A 20,239-nucleotide genomic window follows, 5' to 3' on the forward strand; every position below is an offset into this window, starting at 1 on the left:
CCCCCGTCCCCGTCGCCGTCGTCGCCTCGCCGTCGCCGTCGCCCCGCTGTGAGCTCTCCCCCTCTAACCTCTCTCCCTCGCCCCGGCGGCCACCATGGGCGCCGCCCCTCCCGGCCCCGAGCACACACACACACACACAAGCATGAATTAGTATAAAATTTAGATTATTTAGATTATTATTGTTTTAGTTATCAAAACACACACACACACAAGCATGAATTAGTATATAATTTAGATTATTTAGATTATTATTGTTTTAGTTATCAAAAATATTGTTTTAGTTATCAAAAAAATTTATATGGAACACACACACACACACATGTATGAATTAATGCATGTATATATTAGTATATACGTATTTTGTATGTTTAATTAGTTTAGATTATTTAGATTATTATTGTTTTAGTTATCAAAATTTTTTATATGGAAATTAGTGTTTAATTAGTATGGAAATTTTTTATGTTTAATTAGTATATAATTTAGATTATTATTATTAGTATATAATTAGTGTTTAATTAGTATGGATTTTTTTTATATAATGTTGTTTTTCAGTTTTTTAATGGATGTCTAGAAGTTGTGTTTTCTGTTTTTAGTGTTAGATGCTTAATTAGTATGAAATAGTATATAGATTTTTGAAATAGTAGAAATGTTAGAAATTTTAGTTATCAAAATCCAATCATTAAAAAAATATTACTTTTTGCGGGCATATAGCTAGTATTTGTTCTCGACGATGCCCGGCCCGCATCCTCGCCGTCGACCCGTCCGCGACGACGTCCAGCCGACCCATGTCCGGGACTGGGCTCCGCCGGGCTGGCACTGGGAGGTGCTGCCTGGAGGGGCGCGCCGCTTGATGAGGAACCCGGCCCCGGGTCCCGTCGTCGATCCTGATCTCGTTTTGTGGCGTTCGCGTGGGCCAGTTTCGGTGCGGAGAGACCCGGCCCCGCCGGAGGTGGTACGTCGCCATGTTAGGGAGGAGGACGAGCACGTCCATCGCTACATGGTTGCATTAGAGGGCGGCAGGTTCTCCAATACCTGGCAGTATCTTCGGGGATCTCACTTCAGCTATGATCCTGTGAGGGTTCCTTCTCTTTGGGTGTCCACCGCCCGCGCCGCACGAACCGCGAGTGTCCTAGATTCTTATGTAGTATTCGATCTTTAATTAGCTAGCCAGTGATGTACTATTCAATATTATATATTATTCGAGATGATGTATTCGAGATTATATCTATTATTCTAGACGAAGTATTCGAGATTATATCTATTATTCGAGACGATGTAATTTGAATACTAAATTGTTTTATATTTCTTTTGAATTAGTTAAATAAAAGCTATGGCAGACAATACCGACAGAGAGGGAGAACAGACCATGTTCGATATGATACGCGGGCTAGATGATGATCAGAATGAAGAAGATTATGACGGCTCCGAATTTCTAAACAACACCGGAGAGGGTGATATGATATTCGATCGCAACGACCGAATTGATGAAGTCATGAACTACGATTATGATGATGACGAAGAACATGTTGATCCTGAAACAACAAAGACCGGCGAGGTATATATATTTATATAAGCAGGTATCTGGTGATCATCACATGTTTTAAATGAGTTGAAGATATATTAACGAATCGATCTTTGTTCTTTCAGCCATCCGGATCGAGCAAATCTTCAGGCAAAAGGACGAAACAAGGCCCGAACAAAAAGTTGAAGGAGGGCGTAAAGTACAATATCGAGGCAGTCAGACCTAATGGCGAACCATTAGCGCCTAAGAAGATTGCGGACAAGTTCGTTCGTCAGTGTGGAGTTCTTGTGAAGGACCAACTCCCGATCTCCCTTAAAGAATGGAGAGAGCCAGCAAAAGACAAAAGACAAAAAGGCAAAGAGGACGCTGCTCCACGTCCAGATGTTACTTTTGTCGACAAGAATCAAAAAGATCTGCTTTGGGATACTCTCATGGAACATTTCACCCTACCAGATCATTTCACAGAAGCAGATGTGTAGAAAGTCAAGGACGCTGCTCTTAGGAAGATGGCGGTTGCATTCAAGAACCACAAGAATCGTGAATGGGACAAGTACGTCAAGGGAGGAAGGAAGACTCCAGTATTCGAGGGAACACTAGAGAACCAACGTGCTCATTGGGACGATTTTGTGAAATTCAAGGATTCGGAATTAGCTAAGGAACGGTCGAGAATAAACAAGAAGAATGCCGAAAAAAAGGATAAGTTCCATAAGCTGGGGCCAGGTGGCTATGCGGTGGCAATGCCTAAGTGGGATAAGTCTGAGAAAGAGATGGAGGATGCAGGTGACACTCCGGTTACTAAGAGCTGGCCCCCCAGGGTCAGGACTTGGTTCTATGCGCATGGGGGGGAGTTGGACCCGAAGACAGGCAATGTTTCGACGAGGGCAAGTCTGAAAGGAGCCGACGATGCGATACTTGTTGCAATAGAAGAGGCACGATCGGGGGTGTTCCAGCCCAACAGAGAGAATGATGAGCTTACGCGTGCCCTGGGAAATCCTGAACACCCGGGAAGAACACGAGGCAAGGGCGCTATTCCGTGGTATGAGGGGTTTTCAGACTGGAACACCGACTACAGAACCCGTGCGAGAAAGAAGATTGCGGAGGAGAAGAAGAGGAAGATGGAGGAGGAGCAGAGGAAGCGGGACTATGAACGCCTTCAAGGCCTAGAAGCAAGTCAAGCGGAATTGGTAGTCAAATTCCAGCGGCAGCAGGAGCAGATCGACTCACTTACCCAGCAAAGGGGGTCTCAGCAGCTGCAGCAGCTAGCGAATGATCCAGCATTAGATAGCACCGCCCCATCCATGCCGAGAAGCAGCATGGGTTCCGCCCCGGACGACGCAATGCTGGGTAGATACCCCGTGGATGACATCACGGAGAACACTAGCTGCGAGCTACACGTCAAAATGAAGAACATATCCATGAAGGTGGCGGACGCCGTTGCTTTTACAAATTCCCCCGAGGCAACCTTCCATTGCAACCCGATTCGAGTGGGCTATGCTCGTGTCTTGGTTGATGAGGTGGTGGACCCATATTCGGAGCTAGAGCTTGACATTCCTGGAGGTGACGACGAGCGCTTTCTCGGAGACGCCAACCATCGTATCATCCTATGGAAAAAGGATTGCATCATCTTTCGAAGGCCACCGACACCGCGTCAGCCGACTCCTCGTCGAAGTCCGCCACCGAGTCAGCAGTCTCCCGCTCCTGCAAGTCCACCAAGTCCGGCAAAGTGTCAGGCCACTCCTCCTCCAAGTCCGGCAAAGTGTCAGGCCACTCCTCCTCCTCCAAGTCCGCCACAGCGTCAGACGTCCACTCCTCCTCCAAGTCCGGCACAACCTCAGGCCACTCCTCCTCCAAGTCCGGCACAGCTTCAGGCGGCCACTCCTCCTCGTCCAACTCAGCCCCATCAGCCGTCTCCGCCGCCTCAGCAATCGCAGAGGAGACACCCCGCAGCTATGGTGCATAGCGGTACGAGTCGAGGTAGTACAGGAAGTACATGCGGAGGCAAGCGATATAAATATGGTCCAAGCCTCACGCCTCTTCCGCAGAGGGCTTATGACAGGTCCGAGGAGGAAATCGCAGCCATATTGAAGTCCGAGGTGGAAGCCCATTTTGCACGGAAACCGCCACCGCCGCCAAGGGAGAAAGTTCCTGAGGAAACGATTGACCACTTCATTCGTATGGCTCAACCACCAGCTCCCAAGCCTATTGACACAGACTATGAGCGCCACATCAGGAAGTTAAATCGAGCACGTCTACGTAAGGAGGCGAGCTCGGGATCGAGCAAACAAGAAGCAGCTGTCAAAAAATGCGGGAAAACCATTCCCCAGCTGGGAGAACAGGCGGCGCAATCGATCCCCTCGCTTGTCGTGCCAACAACACGTGACAGTATGCGCACCCAATATTATTGTGGGCAAACAGTTTACGTTCCTGAGGTGGGCAATGTGGTAATAACGGAGGACCATATAATGCAGACTGAAGTTCTCAAAATCACTGTTGGACAACTCCTCGAGATCGAGCCCATGCCTGTGCTTAGAGAGGATGAAATAAAACAGAAATATGTCCGGGGCCAACCTTTGGTCGAGCCAGACAAGGTCAAGAACCTCCCAACGAGAATGTATGAATTGCATCAATGGTATATGAACATTACCAAGATTTCCGATCGATTGTCCCTCATGGTGAATGTCAAGGAGGAGCATTACTACCATGAGAAAGCTGTGTCCGTTGAGTATTCTGAACTGTTTCAGTTATACAATCAAGACGCACTCGACAAATTTATCGTCAGTTGCTATTGTCTGTAAGTGATTTCTTTCTGTAATTTAAGTCTCAAGCTAGCTGTAGTGATCCTTTTGATCAATCATTACCTGTAATTATCCTCACTATATTCTTTTCTGTGGTATTATATGCAGGATGAAGATGTATGAAATGAGAAAAGGTGGACGCTTTGGCATTGGGTTCATTGACCCAAACACCGTTAATGAATACACATGGAAAATAGATGCACTTCATCAAAAGGCCGTAGAGGACAGCATGCTAGAGTTCTTGAAGTGCCTCAAATACAATGAAGATATACTACTTCCTTACAACTTCCAGTGAGTCACACTGTCTTGTACTACAAATTCTCTGTTTTTGCCTACTAGCTAGCTACATGTTTTTGCTTACATATGCCCGCTTAATTAAGACTTGCAAACGTGTGTGCATGCAGATTTCACTGGGTCTTGTGTATCATTAAAGTTGACACCGGAACAGTTGAAATACTGGACTCACTACTCAAAGAAAAAACTGACTATAACATCTTGTTTGGGATAGTCAGCAGGTAATTTCAATCATTATTAACTATATATCTTGGCCTATTTAGTTCATCATTTCATGATATGAACTATTTAATAACCCCTTTATTCATTTCTTTGTCGGCGGGCAGGGCTTGGGCAAGGTTCATCAGTGTCATGGAAGGCGAATGGAAAGAAAAACTTAAATGGGGAAGACCCAAGGTAAGTAATTAAGTAGTACTAGCTAGCTAGCTAGCTGCCATCTCTTTAATTATCATGCTTGATTAATTATTATCTGATCAAATTCCATTCTCGTAAAGGCCCTGAAGTAGGCGCAGGGGACTGATCTGTGTGCATTCTGCGTTTGCGAGAACATTCGCATGATGGCGTCCGAAAGGAGCAGATCTCAAAGACAGGAATGGGTACGCTTGTCAAAACACTATTCACAATTTTTACACCATTATCGATATCTAGTCACACAACTAATACACATGCATATTGATCTCCTTCTTAACGGTTCAGAGAGGTGCGGGCGAAGCTCCTAGAAATGGAGCGCGTAGAAGCACTTCAAGAGGAAATAGCGGGATTTTTGCTCGACCAGGTCATAAATCCGAAGGGAGAATACTATTACCCGCTACCGCCCCATGAAAACCACTTCCAATTGTCATCGTGCTCCGAAGGCACCAATTAGGCTAATGCCACAGATCCGAAGGCAACATGCATATGTAGGAGAAATTGTATATAGCTATACATGTGTGTATGTGTGAATTAATTAATATGATGGTTTGTGAGACATTGATGATATATATATGCATGATTGGTTATACATTGATGATATATTTATGCATAACGTGTACAATGTGTAGTATCGTAAAATACCAGCAAACGAAAAAGAATTAAAATGGAAACACAAAATTAAATAAAAAAGAAATCATAAAACTAAAAAAAAAACCAAACCTTATAGTACCGGTTGGTCTTACCAACCGGTACTAAAGGGCTCCAGGCCCCTGGAGCTGGCTCGTGCCACGTGGTTTCCCTTTAGCACCGGTTCGTGCTGAACCGATACTAAAGGGGGGGCCTTTAGTGCCCACACTTTAGTGCCGGTTATGGAACCGACACTAAAGGGCCTGACGAACCGGTGCTATTGCCTGGTTCTGCACTAGTGTCCTCTCCCTTGATGATTTTTCTGTTCCCTCTTTGCAAAGGAGCTTATTTAGACAGAGGTGCCCTCTTTCCAAAAGAGATAACTTAGGCATGGGAATGTTTTCATTGTAGGAATCCTAAGTATTTAGGAAGGATGTGAAATCATCTCTTGTTTTGACTAGCTGTGCAGAAGATGACCTAAAAATTCATCTAAAAAAATGTAAAAAGGGATGTACTTATCCCTTGGACTGCCAGCTGGCTTAAAAAGCACTAAGACTGGTTGTGGGCCTTAGCGGTGTTTGTTTCGCACCATGGTTCCCACACCATGAACTTATTATTTGTTTGTCATTGCAACTTGAATTCTAGTTTTTGTTCATCAGTTGTTGTGTTTCCTAATTTTAAAACTGTTATGGGCGCCTATGGGTGACATGTGATGCAATGCAATAGGGACCTCAATTCATGATATAAGTTTGTTTGTACACCTAATTTCTTTGTCAACATTCGTACGGGAGGATGTTGCAATCTTGTTTCTCCATCATCTATTATATTATTAAAAGCTCCATGTTGTGATTGTAGTTGTGAAACTCAGGACCACAGGCATGTAGTCAAAGCCTGCAAGGATAGTTTGAAGAATCCTCGGCTTGATTATCTACCTTTCTTGTTCGATTCCCCGTAGCTACTACGCTACTGGTATGATCCCTGTCTTTTTTTTACCTTACATGGATGAAGAACATGTTATTTCACTTACATAGATGATTTATTGGATTATGTTTTAGTTCTGGATGGTTGTTGCCAATGTTGATGATATTTCTATGCTCGATGGGCATGCACTTATGGAGGTGTTGTGTCCATCTGTTGCTTGGATGATGTATCTTAGTCATCCAACTTCCAAAGTGATGAGGACATGACTACCTTGGATACGACCACAAATATTGCATACATGCATATTTGTCAGGTGATTTTTAGTGCAAACTATTTCATAATCTATTTATGTTATCCAGAACAAAAATACTTCACACACTTTTGTGTTTTGTCTAATTGCAGGTGTATGGGACATTTGTACAATTCACATATGAAGATAAGGGAGAAAGAGATGTTTAAGTTCTATTCAAAAAGTTCTCTCACGTCACTTTTGGGCCAAGAGAAGATAGAGTCCAAGTCTCTCACGTTCTGGATTTAGATTTGGACCGCACAGACATACCTGACTCAAAAGCCAACAACTTTTTCATACGGACTCGGAATTGGGTGATTCTTTTTTTGTTGGAATCTAGATTTTGTGCTCTTTCCAGGCCAATTGGATTCACCTTGAAATTTGTCCGGAGCATTGAGATATCGACGAAACAATCAGACGCTGCAGCAGAATCGGAGTCAAACAACAAGTCCAAAGGTGTTGCATCACCTCCACTTGGGCCCATGAGCCTTGTACGACCTAGGGTTGGTTTTAGGATGCCTTGGGACGTTCTCCCACCTCCTTGGCCACCACCCCTTCCTCCTATATAAGTAGATCCATCTAGTAGCTTTTTCCTTGGGATTTGTTTAGTTAAAAGTTAGCCAACGCAACTTCGTGTACTTCGTTTGTGTCCAATGACCAGACCAAGACCACTTTCGGGTCCCTACCTTTATCAATACTTCATCTATATTCGCAATATTCAGATTGCTTTATCATATTCTTGCTTGTTCTTCGATTGCTTGCAGGAATAGACCTTCGTGGTCAGGTTGATTGTGCTTCGGCGTGGTCAATAACCTATCGGAGTTGGTTTAGCGATTGCTAAGGCGCAACGTCGTGCACGTTTGTAGTTGGATCGTCAAAGTCGTCTCCACCAAATCGATAGTTATCATCTCATCGAAAGATCGGGACACCCCGCCTCTATCACAAAGTATATGATCCCTCACATGCTACAGTTTGCCACGCAACTCTAGATATATCACCAGTAAATCAGAGTGCCCTTGTAAATCGCCAGTTCTAAGAACTTTTCTTATTAGCAAATTGTAGAGGCCCCATGTAACTTCAACTTTGGAACAACCTAGATCTGTAACTTCTATAGTTCCCTGGTAACTCAACTATCTCCATATCCTGTGTAACTTGTAGAACATTGATTTGAGGGATGTTAAATATGGTTTCTGGCAAAGTTCTGGACAACTACAATGTTGTAGTTTTTGAATAGCTATTGCATCTTTGCCCATGTCTAGCTAGCTCACAAATTTATTTGTACAGTGTGATACTGATGGTGTAGCTTTGTACCATCCTGAAAGCAATTGTTTGCTATTGGGCTCACAATTGTTTGCTCTTGACCGAAAAAGTTTGTGAAGCAGATTGTTTTGGTAGATTTTCACTGTTATTATAGTTTTATGTACAAACTTAGACCATGTTTTTGATTTTTTGTCCAATGGAATCAAACTTGTGTCTCTGAGAAACCAACTTTTATTTAGGGAAAAATTAGGCTTTGCTCCTTCCGTGTTGTGATTGAACATGTTTTGTGATGAGGGGGAATAATTCCTCTGTATTTCTTTAGAAATGTTATAATGGAATTAGGATTATATTCTAGCAGTTGTTTCGTCTTGATTAGATGTTAGACATAAGTGTTAAGATCTCTCAGGCACAAGTCGAGTCATAAAAGGAAAGTAGGCATGATGTACACTTCGACCTTGAACCTACCCTAATCAATCTTTACAACAGCATGGTTACAATATGAAAAGTTTGGTACTGCTGCCTCTGCTTCATATGGAAATGGCAAACATAGAGGAAATGTTTATGAAAGTTTAGACAAAATAGCCCGTAAGCTGATATAGCAGAGCTTATCAACTATTAACTGATCACGGAAAATAAAGAGACCGATATTCCTTCATCATTAGGCTTCACATTGACAACGTTTTAAAAATAGGCAATATTAGTTCCTTCAACAACACCACCTTTTTCCACAGAAAGTACGTGATCCTTCCGGAAATCCTTATTTCTCTACTTTAACAGCTGAAGATGGATTGCTTTTTTGGAGCTTGAGAGGTGCATAGATAACTGCGTTCACTGCACCGACCATTTCTGTTGGTGAGCTATACCCATCAGTTTGAGAGTAAAACAATTCATTTATCTTGCACATCTTCCAGAACAGCTCCTTGCATGGCCTAGGAACAACACTATCTTCCCTAAGAACCAACCTTAGCAACTCTCTTCGACACGAGGCTATAGACTCATGTATCACCTTTTTAGCCGCTTCTGTGGACATAGAACCACCACTTTGAAGAATAAGTAGTGAAACACTATTCACTTTTCCCTGGCTATCCTCCCTCTGCAGGAGTAGGTCAAAAAGATTGTCACAATCTCCAAGCAAGTCTTACGAGTTTAAAGTTCAAACAATATTGCAGCAATCAATATTACTATCTGCTGACATTTTTTCCCCAATTGGATACAAAAAGTCAAAAACCTAGCTGAATTTTCCATAAAGTTTGTGTGACTAGATATCATAATTCATGTCTAAGTAGATTATGGATTTCTATCCCCTCTCCCTGCTTTCCTCATATAAAGTATATAATATCAGGGCCGAAAGTGTCCATCTACTTGCGAGCTCAAATGCACCCGTGGTGAATAGTAAAATCAAAATCAATAGTTAAAAAAACCCCGAAATTTGGGCAACGAACATCGACAAATTGTTTACATACGTGCAATATTTTTGTGAAAAAGAAACATTCCTAAAGTTCCGCCCAAAGAAACACAATCTATGTCCAAAATACTTTCAAAAATAGTCTTTTGGAGTGTTGATTTTTTCCCCAGAACATTTAGGAACATCAGTGTTTGTTGCCAAAAAAATCAGATTTTCTTGACTTCGGTTATTCTTTTTTAATTTTACTGTTCGTGAGGGAGCATTTGAGCTCACGAGTAGAAACTCCTATAAGGGCGAGTGGGGCGTTATGGAGGACGAGCTATATGGAGCTCGTTATCGCCAGCGTTGGTACTTCTTGGGATCAGGCTTAGCGGCGTATTCCTCTCATGTATTTCACCTGCAGCCAATTTCCAAGCTCCCGTATCTCCCATTTATGCACAGTGCTATCTCAGGTGAAGCAGCCACCACGGACCTAGCTACGGCCATTGTATGCGTCGAGTCTGGCCGCGCATGCACAAGTGCCACCGCAGGATCGATTATATTCATGCGAGGAGCGAGACAGTGGAACATTGGCACATCATGGGAACAACTCATCTGAGTCAGCAGCCACCACTTAGCTACGGCCATTGTATGCGTCGAAGGATCTCCTCAGTCACGATAGTTTCCCCCGGCTGCACATCTCCTTCTGCATCTCTTTCCCCATTGCCTGATTCTGAAGAAATCCAAACATCCTGACGTGCAGCACAACAATGGGCAGCAGCATCGACCGGCTGCACACCAGCCAATTCACCCCCTAAAATAAATCCAGCGTCCAACCTAGGAACGAAGCTGCATCCCAGACCGAACAAACATCACGTCACATCTAATATTTAGGCCACACGAACGCGATGGCAACAAGTCAGATCGCAAAAACGCCACTAGCGCATCCCTGGCCGGCCAACAAAAAACGAAATCTGGTAGAAGATTACCCTGAATCGCTCTCCTCGATGAAGCACCCCATAGCATCCATAGCGGAAGTTTCTTTTTTTTAGACAAGTCCATGGCGGAAGTGCTTTCTTCCAGTGTGTCAGAGCAAGGGGATAGCGATTAGCGAGCCTAATGAAAGAAAAGTCGACCTATACAGACTCATGGGCCCATCTAATTAATGACCCATCTGCCACCGAGCCTGGCGCCAGGGGAAACTCAAATCAGCCCAGGAGGCACATCATGTCCCTGTAACATCAAGTTGAGAGCACGGCCCACGTATAAATCAAGCACAGCAGCCCATGGCACCTATGTATTTCCAAATAACAGCGAGCGTATTGAGCTGGAAAGCAGCACCGCGCGCATCACAACGTTATAATGACCGAACAAGATTACGAGCACCATGTAGCTCGTCCTCCATTGAGCATTTTCGTATAAGGGCCCCTTATATAGTTTTTGGGTAAAAATAATACATATATACCGCTGAAGTTCTATCTGTAATAGAACTTAGGTTACAACCTGAAAGGGGTGTTTTCTTGACAACTGTAAAATACAGTTGATTAATCTGTAACGTTTGAATCAGAATCCACTAAGATAAGTTGTGTGTAGATATCCTTTTTTCATCAGTTAATATGGAATTTAACTTCATAGCCTCTCAGGGTGACCATTTAAAAAGTTGACACCGTTTTACATATAGCAGATGACAACTATTATTTTTACCAGGGAGGTTTTCTTCCATCATGGATGGCCGTGCAGTCTTAATATTGGACCTACTGCATCCTAGGTAGCTCTTTATTAACTAGTTATGTAAATTATGGCTTTTAAGCTGTTGTCGGATTTGTTGGCTGTGTGCATCTTGTATCAGCCAGGTATTTGCTCATTGTGGTTGTATCAACTCGAATAACATTTGAATGAAATGCCCTTTATCGGGAAAACCAATTCTTTTTGTGAGAACTTATTACCCATTAGAGTTAAATATGGTAGTGGTACCACTAAACTCACCAATTACTTGTATGCATCAGAAAAAGGAAATATTTGTGTAATGATATATGCTATTATAATATAAATCTGTAACTTATATTCTATGCAGCTATGACAAATCTTCATGTGTTTTTGTCATAAATGGCACATACCTCAACGGTTTGGATATCATTCAGGAGACGGCCATTAGTGCTCATTAACCTGAATAACTCATTGTACTCTTGATCTTTGACAACTGACTCCAAAAGCTCTTGCCCAACAAAGTACAATGACGGGAGCACAATAGGCCCCAATACGTAGGAGAGATTTGCATTTGTCATGTACTCATCGGTCGTTGGCAAATATTTGCACCTCGCCCATTCAGCTTCAGTCATCATAGACCTCAATGCATCTATCCACTGCATATGAAATTGAACTCATTATCTAAAAAAAGGATGAACTTCAACATGTAATACTCGACACAATGAAGACCACTCTCAATTCAATATTAGGGGGTCACAAATGAAACTCACCAGTTCTATCAGGTGTTTCCTAACATCACGGTCTTGTACTGCAGAAGCCATTTCTCCAATTTGATTTACTGTAGTATATGTAGCACAAAATAATATTTTTACTCTCTCAGAGTAAAACTGAAGTTCTTGGTGCTCGTCCCACCTAAGACAACCATTAGGAAATAAAAGCAGGGAAGATAATATGTTAGTAAGTGCACAAGAAACCAACACTTAACACGAAGCGGAAAAAGAGATCAAATTGAGGAATTGTACTTCTCAACTAAGGCTACAAGGTTTTCTAACTCTTCTCTTGATCCACCGACATCGAAGAAGTCATCAGAAATACTTGTGAGTACAGAAATTTTGGCCCATGTAATCCGAGCATCAGATAGTTCAGGGGGGAATATGGTAGCAGAAGCAGAGAGATAGCAATATGTCAGCTTCTGCCGTGCAAATTCTAGCTGGTCCAGCCTGTTCTCTTTCAGCCAACTGTGGCAACAAAATTTTGAAGATTGTTTTAAAAAAAGAAGTTAATAAGATAAGAGAGCAAAACAGACATATTACCTTTCAAGATGCATGAGTTCATCCTGGTAAATAATCTGAGAAAAGGTGAAATCTTCAACAGCCAAAGCAAGATGGTCTTGGTACACATGACATGGCCTGATTCAACGACATATTTGAAGTTGCTGGATATAATTCATGTTAATATGATTAGATGAACAATTCCTTTTGGAAAATAAGAATCTTACAAGTATGCTGTCTTCAGCATTTGAGAACCCATAATATTGAAATGTTCAATGTTCCTCCTGTGGTCTAGACGTTCCATTGTGGCATAAAAGGGAAAATTAAGAACATACTCCACCTGAAATTATGGAAGCATATGATTAATGTAAACTGAACCCTCAAATTTAGGATCAATAATTTTCTGAATGATATTTTTTTTCATGCAAGCACCTCCCCAAAGATTGGCTCTCTATGAACCCCATTAGAACACAATTTTTTCAATAACAGGCCGCCTGACCAGCAGCCTATGTTATCTAGGATCAGTTCATTTTCTGATACACTAACTCTTGAAGCCGTGTATAGTTCCAATAAAGATTTTGTATCATCTAGATATCCTTGAAGTGAATTACAGAAAGTGGAGGCTTCGGCAACATGGGATAACTCATCTACGTCAAATTGAACCTTGTCAGTTAGTTTAAGACCAAAGATAAATTAATTAATAACACAGAGGACTCCAGCCTAAGGAAACACCTGAGGAAACGTCATATCCATTCATCCGTAAAATACGAAACGCCATTGCGCATGTTGCTACGTCCAGCAAGATTTCCTCATCTCTCTGTAACCATAAACTGCAAACTGAATATAGTCAAGTTTACAAGCTACAAAAGGTACGTACCAAATCTTTACTCATGGTCACTACCTGTATGTCATATCCAGGATGCTCTTTATCTCGCTAGAAAAATGACGAGATATTCCAATCTTCTCAAGCGAATCCACCATTGAAAGCTGACAAGATATATTCGTTGGGAACACTGTTGGCACTGCAAAAGACTAATTTAATAAGGTATTCAGCAACAACCCAAAGCTTACAAATTCCTCATCACAGTAAAAGGTACACAGTCCCACCTGCACTACCAAATTTACTAATGAGAAAAATTAGGTATTGGAGGGCTTTTTCATCATAATGGTAGATTAATGCAGCAGCAGTAGTGGAAGGAGAGTTAAACAACGATCCATTCTTCCTCTGGAACTTCATAACTTCATTCCAGTCCACCAGGTTTCCTAACCCTTCAGCAACATAAGCCATGTATGCTTTTCTCCCATCAGATTTATCCCCAGCAAATCTGTATCAAATACATTTTTTTTCAAAATGTTACTCACATGTAGCTGAATGTTATTTAATTTCAATGGTAAGAAAAATACAATACGAGTAACATTACACCCAATTTCCAATTCAAATCATGGTTCTTCTGAGAGAAAACTAAAAAAACCAAAAAGAAAAATTACAAAATACAAAAATGATCTTCATAACAAGAAGAGATAAGAAACAAATTAGCAAATAAATTTCCCCACTCACATTACCAGCTTAATATGAGTGAGCCAGATGTACAAATGGAAAGGGTATGCATATACAAAGTATTCGTGCCAAAATTGTCATTTGACGAACCTTTTCAATTCTATCTGCCGGACGCTAAGAATCTCATCAACATCAGTTTGTCTAACAGGAAATTCCAAACCCATTCCAATGGCTAGGTTAATCATACCAGGAAAAGTAATATTGAAGCCCATAGGAGCAGCAATCTGCTCATCCATAGAGAATGAGAAATGTTTTCCAACAAAATGTAGTCCTATCTCGCAAAGAAGAAAGATAGTCATGTCAGTACACATCTTTTTATCTCAACTGGAGCTTTCAAATTGACCAAGTAGAAGACACTAAAAACACAACACTAGCAGGCGAGTCCTTTTCCCTACCTCTCTTGATGTGCTCCGGGCCAACATTCCATTTCTTGAGTGCAATAACGCAAGCCAATGTGGATGAGAGAATAGACTTGTTGTGTAACAAGTTAAATTCGCCGATACCCCAAGAACCATCATCCTGTTGGTTTTGCAATATCCATTCGTTGCACTGTGGGAAGCGTTGAGCCCTTGGATAATCCCGCAAGGGCACCATAGCAACCCATGCTGTGTCGTACGGAGATGGTAACAGTTCAGGGTTCTGGAGCTGCTTCTTTATTCTAGCCTCCCGCTCCTGTTTAGTATGAGCAATCGATCGTGGTAGAATCAGGGGGGCAACCTCAAACCTCAACATTTAACTGAGACCGTTTTTTAATAATATGGCTACATGCATCATTCAGATGCAGAGTCCGGGGGTAATCCTCCTTTTAAGTTTTTTTAACTGAAACAGTGATGTTCATACCTTATTTTGCAGGCTCGCATTTTGTCCTACCAAACTCCTCTCAGCCGTTTGAAGAAAGGAGATTTATGTCAATCATCAACATCTACCAGCTTATACGTTCATTATTTTTTTGGTCAAAAAAATATAGGGTTTTCGCTGGTGGTTTTCCGTCAGAAATCGTAAAGTGGTGGCAAACAGCTAATCACGCTGCAATTGTGGTGGTCTTTTTGCTTTTTTTGCTCTAGCCAATGTGGTCGCCCCTAGCGTAACTCCTGCGGGTGGTGGACCCGCAAAGATCCCTATTTCTTTTGCTTGGGGCACCTTGAAGCAATGGCTCTCTTTGATTTCAGAAAATTCAAAAATTGAGTTGAGAAGTGTGAAATTTCAGGAAAAACCACTGGGAATAGTATTATAATGAGTCATGTGCCAATGAATTTTTGTGGGAAAATTCATTGATTGGAGGTATGAATGGGAGAAACTGGTAAACTATAGAACAACAATATTTCACATGTAAAAATACTTGGGATGTTATTTTTTTTCTCAGCTTGTAAATAGATCGCCATTTTTATCACAGCTTGTAAATGGATTGGTGGAAACTTTTTTTTTTACAAGAGAGCATATGCTCCCGAGCACATCTCATAGTTCAGTTCCATCAATTATAGAACTGTGCATACTGACAACTGACAAGTTGCTAAGATGTCATGACCATTGTTTTTTTATTTTTATACGTAAATTACCTTTTTTGTGGGGAAATACGTAAATTACCAGCATCTGTCAAATAACTGTGCACATGCATGTCTTAGAGAAGATCCAGGTATCCAACAGCAATGAGGGGTGGAGCTGGACCGCTGGTTGCCTGGTTCAATCAAGGGTACTCCCATATTCCACATTTTGAAGTAAGTCTTCTCATGTTTTATTTTTAAAAACTGGTTATTTGTTACTCTAAACACTCTTATATTTCTTTACAGAGGAAGTAGTATTCTCTGGTTGATCGATAAATAATGACAGAAACCACACTCATTTCTCTAACTCGACGCTGAGAAACATCTGATATAAATAACCGAGATCCATATATATAAAGTAAAACAGTTTAAAATGAAAACATATATCCTTATCAGACCGCTGTTAGAATGGACTAGTTATCTGTATGCCCTCCTCTCTCATCTCTATCAAAAAGAAAGCAAGAAAAAGGAAACAAGCAAGAGAGAGTTTCTTACCTGAACAGGAATGGCTAATCGTCTGAGTGCTCCTCACGCACAATGAGTAGGGAGGAGGACGATGATGGCGGCGAGAGAGGAACTCCGGGCGGTGTGCTCCAGTGAAATCACGCTGGGCGGCGTGGGCGGAGGCAAGGCCAAGAGGCTGGTTTCTTCGGTGGTGGTGTGGGCGAAACGAGTTTGCCAGGAACGGCGACGACGCAGCAGGGAGGCAACTGCGCGCCTGCCACCGGCGTGCCGGGACGGCGGAAGATGCCCCAGCTACTCTCGGGCTCGCCATCTAGAGGGTCGATCAGCTGAAGTCGGAGAGCGGTGGCCAAATGCTCAAAAGGTTTATGCGTCGTCTTGGTATATACAGTATATTGTTACTATAGAGAGTAGAGACACTTGCTGCGTAGTAACCCAAAGTAGCTAGCTAGGCAGCATCATGCATGCTGGGGTTGGTACGTGCGAATGCTCAGCAAGCATCTTTTGTGTTCTGTCTTAAACTGCATGCATGTCGGCATTTTTAAGTAAACTGCATGCATGTGGGTATTTTCAAATTATAAGCCGACAACTAGTACAATGGGTATTTTGAAGTAAACTGCGTGCATATGGGTAGCAGTTGTTTTGTTTTGTGCAGGGAGCCAGGGTCATGAATCAGATAGTTAGTTTGTTACGCCCGATCTCTGCACTACGGTGCATATGCAGGTACCATTGTGCATGCTCACTAACAGAAGAAGGAACCGTCTATAAACACCTTCAAGAGACTAGGCCGGCATATCATTTTTAGATTTTTTGAAGTCACTGCAGTCGCCTTAAAACGTGCTTTGCCGAAAATCCTGAACTAAGGACCCGTTCGGATGTCTGCTGGCTTCCAACTTCCCGAGAAGGCCGCGAGAAGCCAGCCGAACGGAAGCGCTCCGAGAATCTGGCTACTGGAGAACGAGCAGCAGGCAGTGCAATTTTTGGGAGCAGCCCCAGCCCAGCTTCGAGAAAACGAGAAGTAGGAGTTGTAGGAAATTACACTCGATTGCCCTCCCGAAGTGGACGCTCGAACCGTTTTCTCTCGTGACCGACCCTCGAACCATTTTCTCCCGCGAGAAGCCAGCTCGCCCAGCCGAACGCGAGAAGCCAGCAGGCCTAGCTCCCGCGAGAAGCTGGCTCGTTTTGGAAGCTGGAGAGCTTCCGAACAGGCTCTAAATTCAGGATAAATGCAAGCACGACGACTTGAATCCTGGTGGACTAAGAATACTACTGTTCACCTAACCATCCATCCACATGTTGGTTCGCAATTATGAATAGACACTTGGTGTGGAACATTTGATGCCGTTAGCTAGTTAGGCATGAGATCCTTTCAAGCTGAAATTTGTCTTTGCTGGGATGAATAGCTGTCCATCTTTAATCATTTCCAGGGCGCAGAAGATGCTGCCTCGATTACTACAAGTACGTACGTACGCAGCCTCGCCAGGGTTTGGACCGACGTACGCGCGCAAACCCAGCATGTGGACATCACTAGCTACATCAACATCGCGGATCTAAGCTCGTCGTTTACTGTTTTCTTTTTTACTATCACTAATACTTCTTTATCCATTGGAGATCAGTGTTACATCATTGTTTAACAGAGAGGTACAATTGAGGGAGTGGAATATCTGCCAAGTACTAGCATCATTAAACTTCGCAAAATGAGCTAATTCTTGAGCAACAGAGTTTGCCTCATGGTTCTCGTGAACAAGAGAAACCTTAGCAAAATCTCTGGACATAAAGTAACAGTCGCTGAAGACTGCGGCTGCCATACTGGATGCATGCATTTCATTCTTCATGGCATCTATCACTTCAATATTATCAAAACTGATGAGCAGTCTAGTGCAGCGGGCCAATAGCTCCTGTGCGACGTTTTTGATGTGAATTGGCTTGAGTGCGACGTTGTTCGAGTGAATGGCTGTGATGCGACACACTTGAGCGTGTAAATAGCTCCAATGCGACATGGCTCTGTTTAACCGTGAAATGAAAAACACGAGGGGTTAGCGATTTGACTTATGACACGCGGGACCCACCAGTTACTCGCATGCGGGTGGGACCCACAACTTATCCATACAAGCATGCCCGTGCTCATTAGCATGCCCCGACCCGAGCCAGCCCGCCCCCCTCCATTGCTTGCCCTGCCCCTTTCCTTTCCCACCTTCTTCTTCCTCTGCTCCGGCAACGAAGCGTGCCGCCGGCGAGTGATGTCTAGCTTGACTTCAGCCACCCGCCAATCATGGACGCAGTACGGTCCACTGCCGTTGACAAGATGCCCCGATTGCCCGCGCATGGAGCCTCTCAAGCGTTTGACTTGTGCGAGGGAAGAAAATGGCAACCGTGGGTGCGAGTTTGTGAAATGTTTGAGCAAGCCACAACCGGGGCAGGTTAGATCTGTGTTCTTGACCAATTCTATGGTCTAATTTCTCCCGATTTCTTTCTTTTTCCCTCGAATTAGGGCGGTGGATCTGGGTGGTGGATCTAGGATTCATGCGCCGCCGGCCCCCTGTTTTCAGGTTCTGAAGAAATGTGGGCATTTTGAGTGGCTCGATGAATATGTTGAAAGGTTGAAATTGGAGGGATCAACCCCAACCCAAGAGCTCAATTTTGGGGGGCAGCTTGCCGTGGAACAAGCCCCCAATTTGGCGGACAGAGCCGATCCGATGATGCACAGTGCAGAACTGAAGTGTGAATTGAAGAAAATCGGCAAGCAACTAAAGCATCTGATCGATTTGAAGCAGCAAGCAAATATGATGGGGGGAGCATTTTATGGTTGTGTCATTGCTATGGGTTTATTTTACTTGATGTTCATCAATCGCTAGAATTTGTTATAGTTTCAGTTAGTTAGTCAGCTAGTTTCAAGGGTGCCCAGTAGTTTGAGTTAGCCAGGGATCATTTGTTAGATGAACTTGAATTCGTGTGAAGCAAAACTTGCTTGAATTATTGTAATGATATTCTCAGGGGCCCTATTCAGTGTTCATGCTCTGTTTCCTCTGTTCTTGTTCTTCAGTTAACAGAATACACACCCAAATTCAGTTTCTAGTAAAAAAACAAAACTGGGCTGTCGAATAGATGTTGGGCCGTGAGAAAATGGGCCCTGAGAAAATAACCATGCCCAAAATAGAGACCAGCCCGCCCACGTAGGGGCACCAGCCCACCCGCGTAGCGGCACCAGCCCACCTCTAACTTCGGCAAATAAAATGTTACTTATTTTTACTTTGGACTTTTTCTTGCACTAAATTTTGTGATGGATCATTTTTTGATGCAATAAAACCAAATGTTAATTGTTTTTATGCATGTCTACGGTTCCATGAACTAAATTAGTTGCATGAAGTAAATTAGTTTGCATTCCTAGTTGCATGTCCATAGTGGGTTTGCATGGGGCTCCTAGTTGCATGTCCATGGTTTGGCCAATATTTTGAAGATGGTGTGTGTGTGTGTGGTGAGATTGAGGTGTAGCAACCCGGGCTCGTAGCAACCCATAGCAATACACAAATAATAAGCAAGAACAACCCATAGCAATCTTGAAATAATAGCACGAAACACACAATATATATAGTAGCATAACGATTGCAACCCATAGTTCCACGATAGCCTTACAACTCCATGATAGCCTTACAACTTAAAATACTAATACAACTTAATAATAGTAGCATAACGATTACTACTTAAAAAAAACTAATATGATAAGCTAGATAGATCGGGGGGCACCAAACGCGGGTTCTTCTTCGGGCTCTTCTCCTCCTCCTCCTCCTCCGGGGGAACAACGTCACCTCGCTCCTCCGGGCGCCGCCCTTCACTCCTCCCTGTTGTTGATGGGGTACGGGAGCGTGTGCATAACGCCGTTGTTGGGGAAGATGCTCTGGAAGTTGGTGAAGATATTGTAGGTGGTGAAAGCTATGAACTCACAACCAACCCAATACGCTCGCCCGAGGAGATGGAAAGCATCGAAAGGGTTAGTGAACGTGGTGAGGAGCCCAACCACAATGCCGTTGTGGTTGACCTCCTCAACATGGTACATCCGAGGAGAGCCGCGGGGGAGGTGGCGGAAGCCGGCCACAAGGAAGAACTCCGTTAACTCCCTTGCGCCCCTCCACCTCGAGATCGCCCAAACCCTAAGGGTTCTCTCTACATACACTCCGGCCGGGTAGAGCCTTTCCGGCA

The 20,239-nt window shown here is 43.1% G+C and overlaps 1 long non-coding RNA gene and 1 pseudogene across 2 annotated transcripts in view; one reads left to right on the forward strand and one right to left on the reverse strand.

The window, feature by feature from the left end:
* The window catches only part of LOC119368559, a 14,895-nt gene extending 8,023 nt beyond the window's left edge, over nucleotides 1-6,872 (forward strand). The window contains exons 3-4 of one of the 2 annotated variants that reach the window (XR_005176678.1): nucleotides 6,505-6,618; nucleotides 6,705-6,872. This is a non-coding gene — a long non-coding RNA (uncharacterized LOC119368559). Of the gene's footprint in view, nucleotides 1-6,504 lie in introns of both variants that reach the window. The other variant, XR_005176677.1, reaches the window with a different exon arrangement.
* Nucleotides 6,873-8,876: 2,004 nt separating this feature from the next.
* On the reverse strand, nucleotides 8,877-16,355 carry LOC119368560 (annotated as a pseudogene).
* Between the last annotated feature and the right edge of the window lie 3,884 nt (nucleotides 16,356-20,239).

This window comes from Triticum dicoccoides, chromosome 2B (genome assembly GCF_002162155.2).
Source record: "Triticum dicoccoides isolate Atlit2015 ecotype Zavitan chromosome 2B, WEW_v2.0, whole genome shotgun sequence".
NCBI lineage: Eukaryota > Viridiplantae > Streptophyta > Magnoliopsida > Poales > Poaceae > Triticum > Triticum dicoccoides.